Below are 23,631 nucleotides of genomic sequence, written 5' to 3' on the forward strand. Positions count from 1 at the left end.
TTATTAGCTTCTGCCGTTATCCCTTTTAGTGCATCCACGACATTGGTGGTATAAATAGCTAGATCGTCCGCATATGCGGTAATTTTTAAAGTTTTACCTTCATGCAAAATAGGGACAATCTTGGCTTGAGCTTCCAAAGCATTAATAAATGGCTCCATGGAAAGAGCAAAAAGCAGGGGTGATAGCGGGCATCCCTGCCGCGTCCCCCGCAAAATTGAAAAAGTTGGTGAGAGTGCCCCAGCATAACTAATTTTGGCATTAGGGTCCTTGTATAGGGGGTCATTATGATTGCGGTTTTTCCGCATCCTCAGGGCCAGCGGAAGCCACCGCCGGCCCAGAGGATGCGGAAAAACCACAGCGGACTGACCAAAGACCCACCGCCACATTAGGATGGCTGGTGGGTCTTGGTTTCCGTCCGCAGCTTTTCCGCCGCGGTCGACTTACAACCGCGGCGGAAAAGCTCTAATATGGTGACGGTGTCTCTCAGACACCGTCCGCCATATTAGGATGGCCTGTAAATTATGCTTTTCCGCGGCGGGTTCTCCGCCGTGGAAAAGCATACGGAACTTCACTGCGGGGGCCTGTTGCGGGCCCCCTAGGTGAAGGGGGGGTGGGGGGTGCACATGGGGGGTACCTATGGTACCCCCCTGCATTTGCATGCAGAAAGCGGCAGGCACCGCGCGGTGCCTACCTCTTTCTGCATGCAAATGCAATGACTGCATTTTTAACATTGCTGCGGGTGCGGCTTAAAGCCGCACCCGCCGCAATGTTAACAATAGAGGATGTGACCGCCAGGGTGGCGGTCACATCCTAATTGCACAGGAGGGAACTCTGCATGCCATGCGGAGGTTCCCTCCTGCTCTGGGGTCGCGGACGGACGCAAGTCTGTCCGCGATCCTAAGGAGGCCCCAAATGCCTGTATACTTCTCAAAAAACGCCCTCTAAAACCAAATTGCCTTAGGACTCCCCACAAATAATCCCACCCCACTCGGTCGAACGCCTTCTCTGTGTCTAAAAGTATCATACCGAGTGGGGTGAGATTAGTTGTAGCCACATCGAAAGCAGTAATAGCCATGTGGACATGTGTGGTGGTGTCCCTCCCAACAACAAAGCCATGCTGTTGATCATTTACCAATTGGGGCATAAGAGGAGCGATTCGCATTGCTAAAAGTTTCGAATAAGCTTTAGCGTCGGCATTTATCAGAGATATAGGTCTATAAGACCCACACTCCACAGGAGGTTTATTTTTTTTTAAGAAGAACATCATTTTAGCTGTCTTCCATGAATCCGTGGCCTTCCCAGTAGCACCAATTGAATTAATTACCAAGCAGAGAAGTAAGGGAAGATCATAAAAAACTGGCAGACCGCAACAAGGTCCTGGAGTGAACGGTGGCGGATCTTTGTCAGTCAGACGGACAAACAAGTGCAGGACCTTCTGAACAGGGTCGAATTCTTGGAAGACCGCGCCGAGGATGCGGAAGGACGGGCACGGCGAAACAACATCAGACTCGTGGGAATACCGGAAAAAAGGGAGGGCAACAATCCCACCCACCATGTAGAGGACTGGCTGAGGACCATACTGCCGGAAGGCACGCTTTCGCCCTACTTTGTGGTGGAAAGGGCGCACCGAGTGCCGACGAGGCCACTTCCCACGGGCTCCAACCCGAGACCACTGCTCCTCCGGATACCAAATTACTGCGACCGTGATTCCGTCCTGCGGGAAGCTCGGAGAAATTCACATAGACAACGCCACAGTGATGTTCTTCCCGGATTACACTGTCCAAGTGCAACGTCAAAGACATTCCTTCCTTGAGGTAAAAAGACGGCTTCGCACAGCAGGTCTCAAATATTCCCTCCTTTTCCCCTCAAAGTTGAGGGTGGTGGCACGAGATAAAACTTATTTCTTTACTAGCCCTGAAGAAGTGGACGCCTGGCTTGATGGCAGCACCAACACCGCACCCAGGCAAACACAGGACTTAGCGGCGAGATCACGGACACGTGGACCGAGACGTCGCCGTAGGAACAGAGTGCCTCAGACTCGTCGCCCGGAAGAAGCGACACGTCACTCCCCGCCGGCGGAACATATTATCCAGGAGCAGCGGGACGCATCCGCAGGGTCACCGAGCTTAGCAGCTCCCCGACATCAGATGCCGCGCCGGGCACCAGCCCATGGATGATTCCGAGCGATGATGAAGCCATCTATGGGATACCGGACTCTCAGCTTTCCGTAGACCTACCAGATATCACACCACAGACAGCAGACCTACTCAACTGAGATCACATGAGGAGCCCTGGCGAAGCTCACCAGAATGAAGGTGTTCAGAATGTGGACTGGATGGACGCTGCTGTGCCGTTGGAGCTTGGTGACGTCGGGGGCGACTTCCTTGCCCCTAGGACAGACGGCGGAGATGGGACGCAGTGAGTACTGCTCCAGTCACCTGAACACCGACACGGTGCTGTAGTGGGAGGGCCTCCTTACACCTCCTCTGCCCACCAGCCTTTGATCATGGGAGACTGATCATGTTTATGGCCTGGGATATGCGGCCTAATTTACTTTATTCCAGAATGGCTGACTAGGCCGGGACTCCTGCATTGCAGATTAAGCCAAATTCGCTCAACAAACTCTGGCTGCGTGATGCCTAAACCGAATGGCCCAGGGAGGGATAGTGATTTCCCTCTTTATCCAGGTTGCTGTACTGCTGAGACTGTGCCTAGCACGTAACACCCCGTAGACTTGAAAGGTTGTTCCTCTCAATCGAGAGTATGGCCGGTGGCATGTTCTGCTACTGCCCTTTTGGTATTTACCAATGGTTCACCCCCCTCTGGTTAACGTTGTTATTTACTCACTACCCCTTTTGTGTATTCCTAGGATATGACATTTGTGTCAGTGGAGATGACTTTGGATGTGATCGGTGGGGATGTGTGGCGGACCCGGGGTCAGCTAATGTATTAGGGAGGGGGGGGGAGACTGCCTGAATCGATACTATGACTGCGACAAAAATCTGCACCTGAAACATTAGAGGCATGCACACGCCATCACACCGCTATCAAATATTCTCATACCTCAAAAGAGACCGGGTTCAAATTGCGCTCTTGCAGGAAACACATTTGAACAAGGCGGAAGCGATAGCACTACGCCGTCGATGGAGGGGGCAATTGTACGCTACTCCTCATATGCCCATGGGGCGCTGCTATGGGTAAGACCGGGCACTCCCTTTGCAATGACACATTCTCACGCCGACCCGGAGGGTAGGTATGTGCTTGTACACGGCCGTCTAGATGGGCAACCTGTGGTTCTGGCATCCATATTTTCTCCCAATATAGATCAGGGGGGCTTTCTTGCACACCTATCAGAGAAACTGGCGCCCTGGCATGGAGTCCCCTGGATACTCGGGGGCGATTACAATGGCATACTGGACGCAACACTAGACCGTTCCGCTCCACCCCGACCTGATGCCCCGTCTTGTGGCACCATGAGGGCACTCATTCAGTGGAAAACACAGTGGGACTTACAAGACGCCTGGCGCACTCGCAGTCCCAACACTAAGGTGTACTCCTACTACTCGGGGGCACACGCTCTACATGTGCGCCTGGACAGATACATGGTGTCATCGGAACTGTTGCCCCTTATTGCAGACGCACAGTACTTGGGACGCACACATTCGGACCATAGCCCACATACACTTATTTATTTATTTATTTATTTATTTTAAAAATTTATAAAGCGCAACATATACCCGTGGGTGTCTTGGCGCTATGACTTAGCTAACGATCTCTGATTAAGCAGGTGTCTACTTTGGATAATGTTGAGCTGAACGGTTTATTGGTCAAATAACCAAGTTTTTACCAGTTTCCTGAATTGAAGTAACGAGGGTGACATAGCATGGGAACGCCCGCACCCACCCATCCCTACTTGGCGATTACAGCCCGCCCTATTGCTAGACGCCCCCTTCCGAGATTCCCTACAAGCCTGTGTAGCGCAATACTTTGCAGATAATTCTGGCACAGCGTCCTCCCCACAGATCGAATGGGACGCCTTCAAGGTCGTTATTAGGGGGCATTGCCTGGGTACACAGGGACATATGCAGAAAAAACTGGAGGAAGACCTGCAACGTGTGGAGGCTGACCTACTCCGCCGAGAGCAGGAAGCGTTGACAGGGACCGATGGGTCGCTACTTGCGGCCCGCGAGGAACATACATGACTGTTGGAGCGGCTATGTCACCTTAACTATGCGGGCCACTCGGCGCGTACACATCACCTTAGCGACAAACCCGGGAAACTATTGGCCTGGCTTGTCCGACAGGAAGACCGCACTACACCAGTGTCTGCCATTCACACGGCTGAGGAAGGGGTAGTATACACTCAGAACAAAATACACTGAGCTTTCTTGTGACACTACCGGGCTCTATACCGGTCTCAGCTGAGAGTTTCAACTGAAGCTGTCACACATTATCTCTCAGATATATAGCTGCCACCCCTCTCAGCCGCGCATCAGGGAGACCTGGAGGCGCCACTCACGCCGGAGGACATGAGAGAAGCCATTTTTGCTCTTTCCAATGGCAAATCGCCTGGCCCGGATGGGCTGCCCACCAAATTTTTTAAAACATGCTCAGAAATCCTAATCCTAGAGTTACTTAAAGTGTATACTGCTGCAATAGATGACTCGACGCTTCCTGCCACACTTAATGAGGCCACTCTTGTCTCACTCCTGAAGCCCGGCAGGGATGACACAAACATGGGCTCATACAGACCTCTTGCCCTGTTAAACACCGATTACAAAATATTCACTTCTATCTTAGCCCGACGCCTAGCCACTGTGGTCTCTACCCTTGTCCATCGTGACCAGAACGGCTTCGTACCTGCGCAAAGCACCTCTTACAATATCCGCCGCCTCTTCCGGATACAGGAAACTGCTACGCTGCACTGTCCAAGATCAGGGTGCCTGGTGCTGGACCTTGAGAAAGCCTTTGATTCTGTAGAATGGCCCTACCTCAAGGCAGTGCTGGAAAAATTCAACCTCGGAGACACATACGTCGACATGGTTGGATTGCTCTACCAGAGACCCAGTGTGCGAGTGCGAACAGGCGGGCTGCTTTCGGATAAAGTGGAAGTGGGTAGAGGAACTCGACAGGGCTGCCCCCTGTCGCCACTCCTCTTTTCCCTGGCCATAGAGCCCCTTGCGGCGATATTGCGAATGCGAGGAACGGAATGGGGGATCCCGATGACAGATGGCTTACATGTGGTCTCGCTTTATGCGGACGACCTGCTTCTGTATGTGCGCGACCTCGCCTGCGTGCCGTGCTTATTATCAGATATTTTCCAGACATTTGAGGAAGTGTCGGGACTGACGGTCAACTGGGCCAAGTCCAGAGTATACTTGTTTAGTCCTGACACACAGGAGTGCGATGTTCACTTCGGTGGTGTTAGGCTCGCCTGGCATCCCACTACATTCAAATACCTCGGGATGCACATCTATACAGACCCGTCAGACATAATGGAGGGTAACCTGACGCGTGCAATCTCCTCATTGCGCGCACAAGTGGCCTTCTGGAAGACACTGCCCCTAAATGTGCCCAGCCGGATAGCGCTGTCCAAAATGATAGTGTTGCCAAGGCTGTTATACTACTTCGCAACCTAATCTGGAACGCTGGGCGACCTCGCGTTGCATTGACGAAACTCTACTCGCCCACTGAGGCTGGAGGGTTGGCAGTCCCCAATTTAGAATTATATTATCTTGCGGCACAGCTGCAATGGGTGTCGTACTGGCTGAGTGGAAAAAACCTGGATGACACTGCCACCGACGCCACTGTATTGACCCATGCACAAATATGCGCGCTGTTCCACCCTCTGACCAAGGGACCCCGCCCGTTACCATTACATGTGGTGGTGGCTCGCAAATGCTTCCTACGCAGCCTGAAACTGACCCGAGAAGTCAAGCCCTATGCCCCCGCGCTCCCCCTGATGGGCACCCCCAGGCGGGGTGGAATGTTGACATCGCCCATGCAGGAGAGCTGGACTACGGCGGGTGTGGAAACCGCGGGCGACCTTTATGCAGATGGAACTTAGCTCCCTTTTGAAGATCTGGCAGAGAGCACAGGCTTGCCAGCCGGACAATTCCTTCTCCATGCATACATATTGCGCGTATACACGGAATCCTGGGGTGATATACGCGAGGAATTACCAATGCACCATCTCATGCAGTACCTGCATGTCATGGGTAACGGCTCCCATATTATACATTGGCTAGCGCAGGCCCTTCTCGTGCATACGCAGCGATCCACGCAGCCACTGCGAGATAAGTGGGCCGCCTCCCGAGGGAATGGACAGACAAGGAATGGACAATGGTATTAGCCAGCCCCGTAAATATCCCCCCTTTCAAAATAATACAGTTTTATATATTACATCAGGCATATCTGTCACCAGATAAGAATTATAGGTATTTCACGACCTCCACCGCCAGCTGTCCCCGATGTAATCTGACAGGCCCGGACATATTACATATGCTCTGGCATTGCCCCACTCTTGCCACGTACTGGAATGAGGTGACATCCCTTTTGACGCACAGCGCTGGCGCAGGCATACCCCACCATTGGGAAGCATGCATCCTGGGGTTGTATAAGAGGACCAAATTGAATAAAGCGCCGGCCAGATTCTGGGACCTAGGGCTTATTACTGCCAAGCGCATGCTCACTAAACACTGGAAGAAGAGGGAACCTCCGCTCACTAAGTACTGGTGCATTTCCTTTCTTAACTGGGCGAGTGCTGAGAGTACCACACTACATTGAGAAGAAACGGCGGGTTTGAGGAAGTTCCCAATTGCACAACTCTGGGATGATACCTTGAGTTCCTTCCGGCAGGAAAGCACGGCTATGGGGTCACTTAGGTGATGGCGCATTTGAAAAGACGCACACCAAGGAGATACGGCGACACCACGGGAATAGGCTGTATTGTCCCCCTGACACCTGCGAGCCTCGGGGGCTGGCGCTGTGACGCCTCCCGGTTGATGGTGGCTCGACCCCCCCCTGTTCCATTGAGCAACGATTGCAATGAACTCCTGCCATACTGGCCGCGGATCCGGACACTCACCCACATGACTGTCCACTGATACACCTCATGACACTATACTCCCAATGACACGTCCTATCTTCCCTATATTCCCCCTTTTCTTTTTTCTCATATTTTTTCCCCGTCTCACTCGGAGATCACTTAGTGGCACCCGAAACCTTCATTTTTATTTTTCACGGTTTATTGCCCTGTTGGGCCCTTTGTCCTCGATTGGGACTAGTTTGGAAGTTAATATGGCAGGTCCAACTGCCATACTTGTTAAGCTATTGAATATATTGATTCGGAGGTCTAGACACATCCAATATTCGATATCCCAGATCACACGATACATCTGACGCTACCACACACTGTCAGCCAGACATGAGGTGAACACGTAAAAGAGTCACAAATCCATGCCACCTCCTACAGGACTTCACCACACAATACCCGGAGAATGCATTGCCCTACATCTAGAGTGTTATCACGTACAATGCAGCTACATTATCAAACAATATTGCTCTAGCCTCACTGTTACAGGACTCGATGCACGTAGAAATTATCTTGCATACAATGTAACTGCATTACCTACCTGTGCTGCAATTTCTCTTATGCAAATGCATATGAAAAGATACTTACCGTTATATATTGGCAGTGTATATCCATGTATCGACGGATTGTTTACATAAATCAATAAAATATATTCAAACAAAAAAATAGAATTAACACTGTGTTGTGACCTGCAAACAGAAGAGAAATGTCCAGTTTTCCCACACTTGAAACTTTCCTTAACCATAGCAGGGCATGAAGACTTGTTAGTGTGCACTCCAGATCCAAATCGAAGTCACTTGGCCTTGTAGCTGTTATTTTTATAAATTCTTTTGTCTAATTCTTTTTTGGTAACACTGCACATCAAAGAAACCTCAAGGTGATTATCCTTTTCCTCATTGAGCAACTTGCATGAGCGCACTGTTCTCTCAATACCGTTAACCATCTTTACCATCTCAGCTAATATTGGGTTTTTATTTCTTGATAATTGTTCCGGAATTTTCATATTGTAGCAAAACATGATCACCTGAGCTCTAAAATATTTATCAGCAATAATGCCAAAGTGCAGCAACATAATTCTCAACAGGTTCAGCAGCTTGTTGATGTCTTGAGTAAATGTTAAAGTTCTCCATTACAGGTTTTGGCTGATGGTAACATGTGAATATAACCTGTCTAAAGCTTCACAAAATTCATAAACTCCTTCTACTCCAATAGGCGATTGATGTTGAGGTAAGTGATCAAATATTTCCTGCTCCTCTGTACCAATTGCATTTAACAATCACCCTTTCTTTCTTGTGGCAGTGAATGAATTAGCATCAATGGCAATCATAAAGGTATTAAATAAATCAATCAATTTACTTAATTTCATTGGTAAATCTCCTGCATTTTGGAGTAATGGTGGTGGTGGATTATAACACTGCTGCATATTGAAAATGAATGAAATAGTAAATACCTGAGTGTCCACAAAACAGTAGTAATATAATATAGAACACTGCGTGAAAGGAAACAGACTTTTCCACTGATGAAGTACACAAAGCGGACAAGCGCCACAAACTGCTGAGGCGGCAAAACAATTTGAAAGTGAAGCTGCAGGTTACCATGCAGAAGTATACAAGGCAGCAAAGCGGTTGATGGAACTTGCGAGCATACGTGAATTGGTAATTAATAAAAGAAGCGGCACATATCCTATGTGATTGTTAAGTTCATGCAATATGGCAGCAAGCAACCAACGTGAGCACTGGATGGTTGTCACCTAGATTTGGTGCAAGGCGTGGCCAGCTCTATATGGCAGCACATAGCTATGGTGCTGTAAGCAAAGTGATGCGGTGCACAGCTGTCGCAAGGGGTAGTTATGTCACAAACAGTGTCGCCATGGCTTACTCACTTATTATAACAGCTGTGTTACAAACCTTTGCTTTCTACCTTTACTTTGCTTTGGAAGACTCTGAAGATTGAGTCCCTACCACACAAAAAATACTGGATGCAATAAATGGATCTAATTCCTAAGAGACTATGATTTTTCTTACTTGTCCTGGCATATCTCCCAGTTTTGAAATAAATGGGGAAGGGGTCTCCCATTGCTGAGGATAAGTTGCCCCGTAAAAATATCCTCAATTACACGCCGGAGTGCATAATATCTGGACCTATTATCCCCTTCTTTGTTTCCCTTGCCTTGACTTACTGGCTCTGAGGATGCCATGGGGGTCTTGCAGACTCCGCTCTGAGTCAGCTTCGACGTCAGCAATGAAAATTTAACTCGACGCTGGTCATAGGCTATGTGACTCCAAGAACGGTGTCGATCCTTCTCTCAGCCGCTGGATACAAAGTAGGTCTTGTTGTTCCGCTGTGACAAGTACAACTAGGGACAGGTCGCTTTTCACCAAAATGTGGCAATCACGATGGACACCAAAATTAAAATATAAGGACTTTCCTATCAGCAGAGGTAAGCCTGTATTTGGGGTGCTAGAGGGTATCAAAGTGACACCCCCTGCACCCTTGCTGGAATCGGTATTTACCGAATCGGTAAATACCGATTCGGTAATGCCCATTGATTCCTATGGGCTTCAATGCCCATAGGAATCACCCCCTTTTCTGAATTACATAGGAATCAATGGGCATTACCGAATCGGTATTTACAGAATCGGTAAATACCGAATCTTAACGATTCGTTATTTACCGATTCTGTAATACCTACATCCCCCCCCCCCCCTCTATTTTACCACTTCTTAAATACCGGTATTTAAGAAGTGGTAAAATTAAATTGCCTACATCTAGGCCTAAGTGTTTTCATTGTTAAGATGGTATTTCAGTTTTTGAAGCATTAATTTGTGGTGATTTAAGGTTACCCATTGATCTATGGCTTTGGGGAAATGCTGAGTGTTCCTCTGTCCTTAGGGTTTTCCAATTTGAGAATTATTTAAGTGTTGTCTGCATAGTTTAGGAGGGTTCAAAACTGTTGATAAGATTTAGTAGTGGTTTCAAGTACATGTTAAAGTACAGAGATGAAATGATAGATCCTTGTGGAACTCCTGTGTTTAAGCTGTAAGGATTTATAGAGAAAGACAGTGTGTTAATCTAGAATGCTTTGTTGTTTAAGATATAATGGGTGATGCTATCTATACCAACTGTTGTGAACCCTGACATGTCCTGTTTATGACTCTTTTACTTTTCATTATGTGCCTGCTAACAGATTCTTGTATCTATTTTAGTAGAAAAAATGAAGGTTTAGATACTCACAGAAATGTTAGCATCATGTCTGCCCCATTTCTAGGCCTAAATATATTATTATTTTGTTATGGACACAGCAAAAATATCATAGCTGCTTACAGTATAAGCTGACATGATTTTATTATTTTTGGTTTTAAAAGCATTTCATCTACAAGTGAATTGAGGTGACGCATTTTTGCTGTATTTGCTGGGTATTGTTGATGCTTTAGTGTCTACATGTATTGGTTTGAATTATACATATAAAATAAAATTGTCTAATAGATACCGTAAAACCCGAGGTATCTGACCATACATTGGAGAAACTTTGAACTAGGACTGACCATGTCATGCATTTCTAAATTAATATTTGCGTTCTGTGTGGTTGTCATTCATTATTTATGAACTATACTTGGGTTTAGAATCCATTTCTCGGGTATAATGTTGAGTGTGCTATTCATTTGCGAGAGAGAGTTTGGAGTTCCACTGTATCACTGAACTTATCTAGTGGGACTAATCGTGATCAGAAAACACTTCATGCACACTACTGCAGAGTGCATTGTGTATGGGTTGCAGTCCAACTGGATTTCTAATTTGTATTGTGCATTGAGCTATGTCCTTGCACCACGAGTTTAGAAATATGACCCCCTGCTGCTCTGTGTGAGGGTCCAGATTATGTTTTCAGTCTGAGACGTAAGGTGCCATGATGTACTGTGTCAAAAGCTGCTGAAAGGTACAAGAGTAGTAATGCAGTAGCAAGTTTGTCAACTGTGTCTTTTATGTCTTCCAAAATTGCAATTATGGCGAATTTGGTCCACTCCCTGCTTCTCGTTCAATAAATTTGATAAGGAAAGGGACATGGAGATTGGGTCTTGTGGGTCCAACTTAAGTAGTGAGCATATGTATGCCTTCCTTAATATGTCTGGGAAATTGACTTTCTTAAAGGAGTTATTATTATTTCTGAATGAAATAGATGTTGATATTGAGTGAAGGTTCTTTTTGAAAATGTGTGGATGGCAGGGGTCCGATGGGCAGTTGCCTAGACTGCTGGTTTTAGCAGGTCGTCGCATTCCAAGGTTCTTGGAAATCTGACATGGATGGGAGTTGAGTAACTGCCTTGATAGTTGTTGGCAGTACAGTATGGGAGTATTAGTTCCTTTTGGCTGTTAGATAAGAATCATATCCATTTTGTGTGCTTTGTTTAGATAATTTGTTACTAGTTTATTGCAGAACTCTTCTGAAAGTGGGGTGGAAGTTTGACAGCTATCTGGATTGCCAAACCCGATTAAATGCTATTGGTTTCCGTCTCTGGGCATTTGACATTGTCAATCTTGCCTGAGTAGAGGATTTTCTTGGCCTATTTTATGGGGTATTGGGCTTGAGCCATCTGTGTTTTGCTGTTGATAGTTGTCCTTTCATTTTTTTCAACTCGCCTTTTATTCTTTTTGCCTTGTTCGAAAATAGTTTTTGGGATTAATTTGTCAAAAGCCATTTAGAAATGTATCAGGTGTGATTCCAACTCTTGCATGATTTGCCAATGCATCATTTTGTGCCAAATTTTAATGTCAAATACATCCTTGCGTAAATTTTTGGCGCAAGGATGCATCTAACCAAAGTATCAAGAACAACAGCTGCTTAAATGGCACTCTCACTGTAAATATTTTCCACGAATGCCACGTAATTATACAAAGTGGTGCAATGGCATAAAATAGGGAATTTTACTTAACAAGAATAATACAAAATTCCCAAAATTACACAAATTACACTGGCGTAATTGACATTTTTGTCCCAGCCTAGATTTCATCTTTCTTTTTTGTCACAATGACTGATTTAGAAAACCAATATTGCTCTATTTCAGTCAGACACTTCTGGTCGCAAGTATACATAGTGTTTGTAGGTTTTCCAAAGCAAGCAAAATCCATAGTCAACAAGTCTATATATTTTAAAGCATGTACTGGCCATGGAGCAATTCATAGGGTAAAATCTGCTGAATGAAAATCTGTATGAAGAAAACCAATGTATTTCAGAAATGTGCACAAGATTTTGAGATTAGGTACAGTAGTTATTTGTACACTTCTGAATTTGGGGCTACCCATACTGCTTTTATTCAGTGGGTATTTCACAAGATTTGTTATGTCTTGCACATTGGCTTACATTTGGAAGCCAAAAATGCAGAGCAATCCCCAGGTAATAACAAATGTTCTATTATTCTGGGCTTCTGCATGTCTCCCAACATAAAAGGTACCCCACCTGTGCGTCCGGGCCTGAGTCCTGTGACACAAAACAACCTAGAACCAAACCTGGAGACAGCACATTTCCATCAGCGAATAAAATTATTTTTACTATGTGGGTAGCTGCAGATTATGGGACCTTCCTCAGCACCATCAAGGGAAACATAGATACCCAGAGGAGTCCAGGATGTTCTGGTTTGCATGGATTCCCCTAACTTGTCTCACTCACTCTGAAATGTATTCAAACCTCAAATTTTAGGATAAAAACAGGCATCTTCCTCACATTTCTGTGCGGAAAAGTTTCAAAAGATGAAGGGCTCTACAAATTTTCAACCACTGGTCCCACTGCTGGCGTAAGGAATGGCACCAAAACACAAAACGGGACGGAAAAATGTTCCACTCAAAACCAACGCTTTTTGCAATTTAGCTGTGGATTTTGTGCCTGACGTCTGCCACCACAAAGAGAAATCTATTAAACCTAGACATTTTTTAAAACTAGTTCCCAGAAAGCATTTTTAAAAACTAGAAACACAAAGGCTCCAAGCCATCCAAAAAACGCCACCAGACTCATCCTAGACATCCCCAGAAGCGCTTGTGCCACTTCCTCTCTCAGGGAACTGCACTGTCTACCCATCCAAAAACACTGCAAATTCAAGCTGCTGATCCATGCCTTCAAAGTCCTCCACAATGCCAGATCAGCCTACCTCAACGACCAATTCCAACTCTACTTACCCTCCAGACAGATATGCTCCACCTCCATCTCTCTCACACAAATCCCCAGCATCCACAAAAGCAAAGACAGGAGGGCATGCATTCTCCTTCATCGCTGACAAAAAGCTGGAATGAACTCCCTCTACACATTATTACTGCCACTCCACGACTCAAATTTCACACAAAATGGAAGCCCTGGCTGTTCAATTAAGAGCACCGCCAGACCTCCCGCTCCAAGTGCCTGGATACCCTTATGGGGGGACAAGCTGCGGTATACAAATCGACATAACAACATAACAGATACCCAGGAGAGACCACGCATAGATTCATCTATATCTTCTTCAAACCTCAAACTTTAGCAAAAAACATGGATCTTCATCACATTTCTGAGATAGAACGTTCCAGACTTGTCCCAATATAAATGGTACCCCACTTGTACCCCACTTGTGTTGGTTGTCCTAGCAGCCTTGACAGGAAACACCAAATCGAACATGGACAGATCAAACTTTTCCACTCAAAACCAACCATTTTGTTTGCAATGTGGGTAGCTGTGGATTTTGGGCTTGGAATCAGCTGTCACTCAGAAAAAACTCTGACACCTCTGAAAATTAGACACCCTGCAGAGTCCAGGGACGTTAGGCTTGTATGACTCCCCCTAGCTTTTCTTAAACAAAATGCGCTTCAAACCTGAAAATGTGCTAGGAAGCATGCATCTTCCTTAGATTTCTGTGAAAAAAAGTTCAGAGATATGGAGTGACCCATATATTTTCTACGACCCAGCGTTCCCACACTTGTTCCAATCAAGATGGCACCCTACCTGGCTCAGTGCCCTCGAAAGGAAAGAGCTAAAAATGCCCCCTTTCTTCACAATTTGGGCAGCTGTGGAATGTGGGCCTGGGCTACACAGCGACCTAGGGAAACCTACCAATCCCAGGCTAGCCGAGACAAGGAACATGTGACTCGTGTGGATGCCACAATCATTTCTTACACCGTCTTGCAAACCTCAAATGTTGGCTGAAAACACACATGTTCCGGGGTCATTGACATAATATCGAAGCCAGAATTATTGTGCAGCAGAAATATTGTGTTAAAAATATTGAGTACAAAAACATAATATTTCTATACATATACAAATAAGTAAAAAATATAGATTTTGTTTTATGTTTTACACTAATATGGAAAACACATATACATAAATATAGTTTATTAATATATATATAGTTGAAAGTAGTCTGTCTTAAATATTCTAACATATAACATTAATATAATAGATATTAAATATTTAGATAATATTTAAATCTATAAATATAAAAACGACGGTGTTTCTGTTTGTCCTTTATGCATTACTACACCATTCATCCGATCGCCATGAAACTTTGGGAAGTTGTTGAGTACACTCCCGCGAAGGTTTCTGGCAACAAAAAAAAAAAGTAAAAAAATTAAAATAAAAAATTGGTTAAAAGTTGTTGAGTACACTCCCGCAAAGGTTTCTGGCACAAAAAAAAAGAAAAAATTGTTAAATATCGGCCCTCCGTCCACCCAGGGCCCTCATAATCTTTCCAATACTGAACGTTTACAGTTTACGGTGCGACTCACTTTTGCAATGACCATCAACAAAGCACAAGGAGAATCGCTGCAAGTTTGTGGACTAGGGGGCATGATATTTCCATACCCAGAAGACCATGTAAGCCTTAACCTTTAGCTGAAAACACACTTTTTCCTCACATTTCTACCAGATAAATCTCTGTAAGGTTTGGGGATCCACAAAATTCCTATCACCCTGTGTTTCCACACTTGTCCTGATAACCATGGCAACCCAGCTGTGTGAGTGGGCCCAGTGCCTGTAATAGGAGTGGCCCATAAAACACAGCATTAACAGATCACATTTTCCCACTCAAAACCAATTGATTTTGCAAGGTGGATAGCTGTGAATTGTGAGCCTGAGCTCAGATGTTACCCAAGGAAAAACCACCAAACCTAGGCATTCCTGAAAAATAGAAACCTACTAGAGTCTATGGGGTCTGTCTTTTATGGATCTTCAAACCTCAATGATTGGCAAAAAAACAATGATCTATCTCACATTTTTGTGAGAGAAAGGTCTGAAAGCTGTGGGCATCCATAACATTCCTCTCACCTTGCATTCCCACACTTGTCCTGATAAAACCATACCCCATTTTGCTGGGTGGGTCCAGCATCCATGTAAGGAAAGGCCCCAATTTGCAGCATGGACAGATAAATCTTTCCACTAAAAAATGTTGAAGGCAGCTGTGGATTTTGGACCTGGGCTCAGCTGCCTCCCATGGAAACTTACCAAATCAGACATTTCTGAAAACTAGACACCATGGGGAGTCCAGGGTGGTGTGATTTATGTGACTCTCAAATATTTTTCATACCCTTAAGGCCTTAAAAAGCTCAAACTTTGGCTGAAAAAACACATTTTCCTTACATTTCGGAGACAAATTTTCAGAAGCTGTGGAGATCCACAAAGTTCCTACCACCCAACCTTCCCCCACTTATCCTGATAAAAAGCTGCACCACATGTGTGGGCTGGCTTAGCACCTGTGACACAAGAAGCCCCAATCCGCAATGTGGAGACACAACATTGCCTATCTAATAATGGCCTGAATTGGCATTGGAGTAGCTGCTGGATTAGGATCAGCACATTTTTCCATATCAAAATGCCACCCCACTTGCATGACTGGACCCTGATGCCTGTGACAGGTAAACTCCCCCAATCTTACCTCAGAGAAGGGCAGGAAGACATTTTTTCCCAAGGTAAGTTGGAGGCACAGATCCATGCCTAGGGGGTCCATGCACGCCCCCACCCCCCAAAAAAAGAAACACATATTTAGATATTGAAAATAGCAAACCTCCCTAGCTTGGAAAGAGGGAGTTTCTTCCATAAGATGAATTCAGTTTCCAAAGGTTATGTTGAAATACCACCACTGGAAATATGCGATCTTTATCATCATGACTCCACAAAGCAGCCATTACTTCTTTTCACCTTTTGGTTCTGGCCTCTGTGAAGAGCCAGTATTAGCCTGCAATCTGAAAACAGATACACTTTTTGGTTGTTATCATGCTTCGCCCAATTTTTGGCCCCTCTTCTCTGTGATAAAGATTCACTCCAGTTTGGGGCTCAGATTGTTGTAAGCACTTGCAGGGTCGGACTGGGACAGAAATTAGGCCTGGGTACCAAAATAAAAGTGTCCCCATTTGTGAATTAGATATCTGATCTGAAAAAGTGGCTCACATTTGCAAATTGGAGCAGTTTTGACTTTCTACAAACATGCTGCATAAGTTTTTACCTGCAGGGATTTAAGCTTGCTGCAGGCAATCCATGTTTTTACCAGGGAAATCAACATCAAAAACCAGCCCTACCAGATCATAACACAGGCCAACAAACAGTAAAAAAAATGCCCGCACACTGACCTGTCAAACTAGCCTGTAGGCCAGTCCAACCTTGCATGACCCAATAGTTTGCGCCTATGCAAGAGTTATTGGCTGGGTCAATGTGTTTTAGCTGTGTTGAACACTAATGCTGCTGCTGTTCAGCATGGCTAAAAGTTAGTGGCTTAGATGAGAGTGGCATGAAGTGGAGTGTCATAGAGTGGAGTGGCGAAGGGTAGCAATGAGTGTAGTAGAATTGAGTGGAGTGTCATGGTTTGGAGTGTCATGCAATGGCATACAATGGAGGGGCATAGAGTGGAATAAAGTGTTGCAGAGTAGATTTTCAGTGTGTGCCATAGAGTACAGGGTCATGGAGTGACGTAGAGTGGAGTGGCATAGAGTGGAGTGGGGTTGTGGAGTGGAGTGGCACAGAGTGGAGTGACATAGAGTGGAGTGGCGTAGAGTGACATAGAGTGAAGTAGCATAGAGTGGAGTAGAGTGGCATAGAGTGGAATAGAGTGGCATAGAGTGGAGTGGAGTAGAGTGTCATATAGTGGAGTGGTGTAGAAGGTTGTAAGTGGAATCTCATATATTGGAGTAGAGTAGAGTTGAGGGACGTAGAGTCGAGTGAAGTGTTGCGGAGTGGCATAGAGGGTTGTGGAGTGTCGTAGAGTGAAGTGGCATAGAGCGGCATAGAGTGAAGTGGAGTGTTGTGGAATGGAGTATTGTGGTGTGGAGAGTTGTGCAGTGTAGTATAGTGTCATAGGGTGGAGTAGAGTTTCGTAGAGTGCAGTGTCATAGAGAGAAATGGAGTGGCTAAGAGTGGAGTGGCTTAAAGTGGAGTGAATTGGCATAGAGTGGTGTGTTAATGTACTGCCGTTACTGACAACACATTTTCAATTAAAATAACTATTAAATTTCCAAATACAGCTTTACTGATAAGACTACGCAGCAAACAAATGATAATGTGTGAAAATGGTATCACCTAGTTTACAGATTTGCTTTTATCATATTAAAATATTTTGTTTCACCACACTTTCGAATCACAAAAAAATGGGTTTTCCAAATTCTGATATATTGTGAAATATTTGCACAGTTCATTCACAGACACTTACATTTTATAGGGTGCTAGAAAAAAAACCTTTTCTTAACCAGTACCCGGAAAGATTGCTATATACATCCTCTCACTTTGCAGTCAGAAAAAGAAAAGTAAACACCAAATTCCCTCGAAAGACAGAGCTTGACAATTGACCTCTGTCTTTGAAGACATAACAAATGTGACAAGATAAGAACAAAATGCAAAGCCCTGCTTACAGAAAACGAGGACACTTGGAAGGATACAAGGATCGCTGGTGAATAAGATTTGCTCCACGGGAGAGACAAAGACATGCTTGACAGCATATAACAAATAAAGCCAGCAAATAGAAATCTAGAAAATGTGAGTTACAAACCAAAAAGCCAACTGTAAGCAATGGGTTAAGTGCATTCACAGACAAGCTTTCAGAATGCTCACAAGACTTTTTGCAACCAGATAGCTGCAGCTGTCTGGTAGGTTTTGACCTAATATGGGGAAAGGAAAAGACAAAGCAAACAATAGGAGATGATGGGCGGTGGTGGATGGCTGCTGAGTGGAGGCATTTTCAGTCTGCTGCTATTCAAAGCTATACAGCATCTATGAGTGGTTACAGGCAAAACTCTGGTAAATGTGCAACAAACTCCCAGCAGCAGGATGTTTTGACTTCTTGGCATGACATCTGGCTGCAGGGTGTAACAGAGTTGACAGTCCAGTAGTTGGGGTGGGCGGAGCTAGGTGGGCAGAGGGGAAGAGGTGGGGTCAAGACAGGAAAGGGCCAGTTAGAGTAGGGACGGGGACCTGTGAAGAAGCAGAATAAAGAGTTTAAGCATACCCCAGTCGTGTCCGTGTGTTACTGTGTTGGGACACGACAGCTGGCGACGAGGTTGGGATGTGCTTGAACCCCACAGACCCTCACGAGAGAGCCCTGTCCCCAGCGTGCCTCGAGGAGCAGGCGACGCTGACCAGAAGGACGAAATTGCGACCTGCCACGTGAGGCCAGTAGCAGGTGACCCTGTCCCCCCCCCAGCAGTTGGGAGGGACTCAAGAGGGAGCCGAGGCACCAAGCGTCGCAACGCCCGAGGCAGAAGTGACCCCTTCGCGCTAAAACGCGACTTGCGCAAGAGAGCGCGGTGTCCAGCCAGCGCTGCAGGAGCAGAAGCCAGGAGCCTACCCTGACTCTGCCAGACCCCAAGAGAGAAGAGAAAGTGCCCTCGCGTGGAGGACGGCGCCCCACGGAGACCGCCTGCCAAGCGGTGCTGACCGAGCGCTGTTCGCGCCAAAACGGAAGAAAAGCTCACCCCCGATGCGTGAGACATCGCCTACCTGACGCGCGGTAAACAGGGAGCTCGCCTGGATCGCGTCTGATTGCTCCAGTGCCTGAGGAGCGCCTGAAGAGGTGCGGAGGGCGAGCTGCATGAAGAGGCTGGCTGCCGGTGAGTGCCAAGTGGAGAATGAGAGCCTGAATGAAACCCTGTAAGACACGAGACTTCCCTAGCGGCGGCCATCTTAAAGTCAGGCAGCATCAGAGACAGGCCCTATCTGGATAGAGGGCGGCCATCTTTGGGTCAGGCGAAAAACCCAAACAAGCACCGGTAGCGCCAAATTAACATGCTGAATGTTGGCCAACAAGCAATCAGTGTCAAGTGAGTGCCAGTAACGAGGAATAAAACAAGCATTGGTGCCTACAATAAAAGGTGGAGGAAGCGGACACCAGCCACTGCGACCAGAATCAAGTGCAAGAACTGAAGGCCCACCGCCGAGATGTCCAACCCTCCCGCGCAAGACGCACAAAACCCCCCTGCGAAAAAGGAGGTCAAAGGCACGCACCTGCGAGCGCCGGAACCCTTAATAATCACGACAGGAAGTAGCATGGGCCTAAAATGGCAGGAATGGCTGGAGGATTTTGAGGACTACATTGAAGGCTCTAGAATCGAGACAGACAAAGACAAAATAATAACTCTTCGCAATCTAGGAGGGCGCGAGATCAGCAAAATAGTGCGAGAAATCCCAACCGACGACGGCGACACCTATGCCAAAGTGAGAGATGTACTGAACAACCGCTTCCTGCACAAAAGAAATGTTGACTACGAGCGACACAAGTTTCACCAACAGCGCCAGGACAAAGATGAGCCATTAACCTCCTTCATACACCGACTGCAACGTCAGTCCCAATACTGCGACTTTACAAATTTCTCACCGGATGCAGCCATCAAGTCCCAAATAATCTCTGGGTGCCACTCAGAGTCATTGAGACGACGCCTGCTGAGGAAACCGCAAGAGCTGGCAGAGATTGAAGAGAACTCCCGGCTGTATGACCAAGCCGAAGAAAATGCGGCGGATATCGAGGTCAAGCCCAGCACTAGCCGCGAACATGCCAACCGTGTCTCTGACCGACGACATGGAAGACAGGACTACAGAGGCAACCCGCGTGACAGATCACGCCGATCCAGATTCTCACCCAGACGTCGAACGGACCACCGACCAAAGGGTTCGGAGAGGAGAGATCGACGACCTGAACGCACAAGACGGTGTTTCAGATGTGGGTATGACTACCCTCACATTGATTCATGCCCTGCCATGGGCCAACGCTGTCGAAAATGTGGACGATCCAATCATTTTGAAGCTATGTGCAGCGATTACCACAGAGAGAAACGTGGTAGCAATGACCGGCGTGCCAGCCAACAAAGATCCTCGAGACCTGAAACCAAACGGCACCATGTCAGAGCCGTCCAGGATGAACCTGATCGGTCCCCTGTGTCTTCTCACTCCAGTCATGAATCTAGACGTTCCAGATGGGATCGTCGTTCTCCTTCCAGAGACTCCAGATCTTCATCATCCCGGCGATCCTCCTACACCACAGAATACATCAATATCGCTGACAACGATCAGCTCAAGCGCTACCCACGGCTCGACATCATGGTAGGCAACCATGCAGCAAAATTCGTAATGAACAGTGGCGCATCCCTCAACTAGATCTCCGTTGCCGAACACGAGCGAATGGTTCCCAAACCTCATCTGCGTTTTGCACCCCTCCGGGTGTACACCTGGATGTCAAGAAAACCACTCCCGTGCCTGGGCAAGTTCGACACCACCCTCACGCACGGCGGCATCACTATCCCAGCAGTCATCCACGTCATCAAAGGACCCGATGCCGACTGCCTACTGAGCCTCCCGACTGCTGAGCGCCTGCGCCTGGTGCATATCCTATTCAACGTGAACGACAGCTCTAACTATGCCTTGAAATTTCCATCACTGTTCCAGGGCCTGGGCAAACTGAAAGGTCGGCAAGTACATCTGCATGTCAATGAACGAGTCAAACCAGTTGCTCAACATCCGCGGCGAGTGCCTTTTCATCTGCAATCCGCTGTGGCCCAAGAGCTGCAGGACTTCCTGGACGCTGACATCATCGAACGCACCAAAGGGCCCACTCCCTGGGTGTCCCCGGTGGTTATTGTACCCAAAAAAGGGACTCCAGACAAGGTCCGTCTCTGTGTGGACATGCGCCTGCCGAACACGGCAATCGAAAGGGAAAGGCACCCCGGTCCACACCTGAGCGACATGATTACGGCACTCAACGGAGCTACAGTATTTTCCAAACTGGACCTCAACAAGGGCAACCACCAGCTTGAGCTGGATGACAGCTCTCGTCCCATCACCACGTTTGCCACGCACCTTGGCCTCTTCCGATATAAACGTCTCAGTTTTGGCGTCTCCTCGGCTGCCGAAATCTTCCAAGAGGCGATACGCTTGATCATCCACCACATCCCAAATTCACTCAACTACAGTGATGACATTCTGGTGTATGGCACGGACCTCCGAGAGCACGACATCGCCCTTGACCGTGTCTGCCATGCTCTAATGGATGCAAACTTAACTCTCAACAAAAACAAATGCGAGTTCCATCAGTCAACACTGAAATTCTTCGGTCACATTTTCTCGTTGAGCGGCATGAAACCCGATCCCGACAAGGTAGCTGTGCTCAACAACACCAAGAGCCCAACCGACGTGAACGATCTGCGTTCCTTTCTCGGAATGGCGAGCTATTGCGCTCGTTACATTCGCGACTACGCCACCATTAGTCACCCACTGAGGCTCCTCACAAAAGCTAACCAGCCTTTTCACTGGACCCCGGAATGCGAGCATGCCTTCAGAGATATCAAACAGGCAGTGGAATCATCTGACTGCCTTTCATACTTCAATCCCAGACGGAAAACAGAGATCACCGTAGATGCCAGTCCGGTGGGCTTAGGGGCGATCCTGGCTCAGTATGACGACGATTCAGAACAACGGAGAATCATTGCCTACGCCAGCCGAAGCCTCACCGATCCAGAAAGGAAGTATTCCCAGCCTGAGAAGGAGAGCCTGGCGGTCGTGTGGGCGTGCGAGCATTTCCACATCTTCATCTATGGGAAACACTTCACGCTCATTACCGACCACCAGGCGCTCGTCACGATCTATGGCAATCCGAAGTGCAAGATGCCCCCCAGGATTGAGCGGTGGGGCCTCCGCCTGCAGGAGTACACGTTTACAATTGTCCACAAACCGGGGAAGGGAGAGAACCCTGCTGCTTACATGTCCCGCCACCCCCGGGACTCTGCAGAGACAACTTCTTCCATAGCGGAGGAATACATTCATTTCGTGTCAAGTCATGCTCGCCCACCAGCCATACCAATGCACACCATCAAGGAGGCAACCAACAAGGACGCCATTCTGCAAATTGTAATGAAACGCATACTATCCAACAGGTGGAGACATCATCCACAAGACGAAGAAGAGAATCCCGACACTAAGAAAGAACTCCAGGCTTTCCGACACGTCTCTGACGAACTCTCAATAACCGAGGACGGCCTCCTTCTGAGAGACCACCGGATAGTCATCCCAGCCACCCTGAGACAAGGAGTAGTCGACCTAGCGCATGAGGGTCATCGAGGGGTCGTGTCCACCAAGAGAGCACTCAGAGAGCGTTTCTGGTTTCCAGCTCTAGACCAGATGGTCGAGGACAATCTGAAGGACTGTCACCCCTGTCAACTGACCAGCCCCAACACTCCGCCTGCACCACTTCAGATGACCCCACTACCCGACGGAGTGTGGCAAGAAGTTGCAATGGATTTCTATGGGCCTCTACAGTCAGGGAAATACGTAGTCGTCATCGTGGATGAGTACTCCCGATTCCCGGTAGCTCAGTTTATTCCCTCCACCAGTGCCACCTGTACCCTCAAAGTACTTGAAGAGGTCTTCGCAACCTGGGGTGTCCCCAGAATCATCAAAACAGACAATGGGCCCCCATTCAACGGGCATGAATTCGGCGACTTTGCAAAACAAATGGATTTCCAGCACCGCAGGGTCACCCCGCTCTGGCCGCAAGCCAACGGCACCGTTGAAAGGTTCATGTCTACCATCAAGAAAACCTTCCAACAGGCCACCGCCGAGAAGAAGGATCTGCAAGCGGCACTGAACGAAGTCCTTTGTGCCTACAGAATCACTCCTCACTCCACGACGGGCATATGCCCTGCCACTCTCATGCTTGGGAGGACAATGAGAAACCGGATCCCAACCTGGGAAGGAGCACTGAAGAAACCCCTCTCAGATCATCAGCTCAAAGACATGGCTGCAACAGATCAGTATCACAAGGAGAAGATGAAGGAACATGCTGATCACAAACGGAGGGCACGGTCACCCTCCCTCAAGGAAGGTGACAGGGTTTTCGTCAAACAAGAACAGCGCCAGAAAACTGACTGTCGTTTCAAGGACGAGCCTCTCACGATCGTGCAGCAAAAGGGCACCATGGTGACCGCTGAATCAGAGAATAGGCGAGTTACCCGCAATGCATCTCACTTTAGGAAATGCCCTCCTGAAAGACATGACTGCACACCTGCAGCTTCTACACTGGAGAACCACAGTGTCCCAGAGGCTGGCGCACCTGACTCTGC

This window comes from Lissotriton vulgaris, chromosome 5 (assembly GCF_964263255.1).
Source record: "Lissotriton vulgaris chromosome 5, aLisVul1.2, whole genome shotgun sequence".
Lineage (NCBI taxonomy): Eukaryota > Metazoa > Chordata > Amphibia > Caudata > Salamandridae > Lissotriton > Lissotriton vulgaris.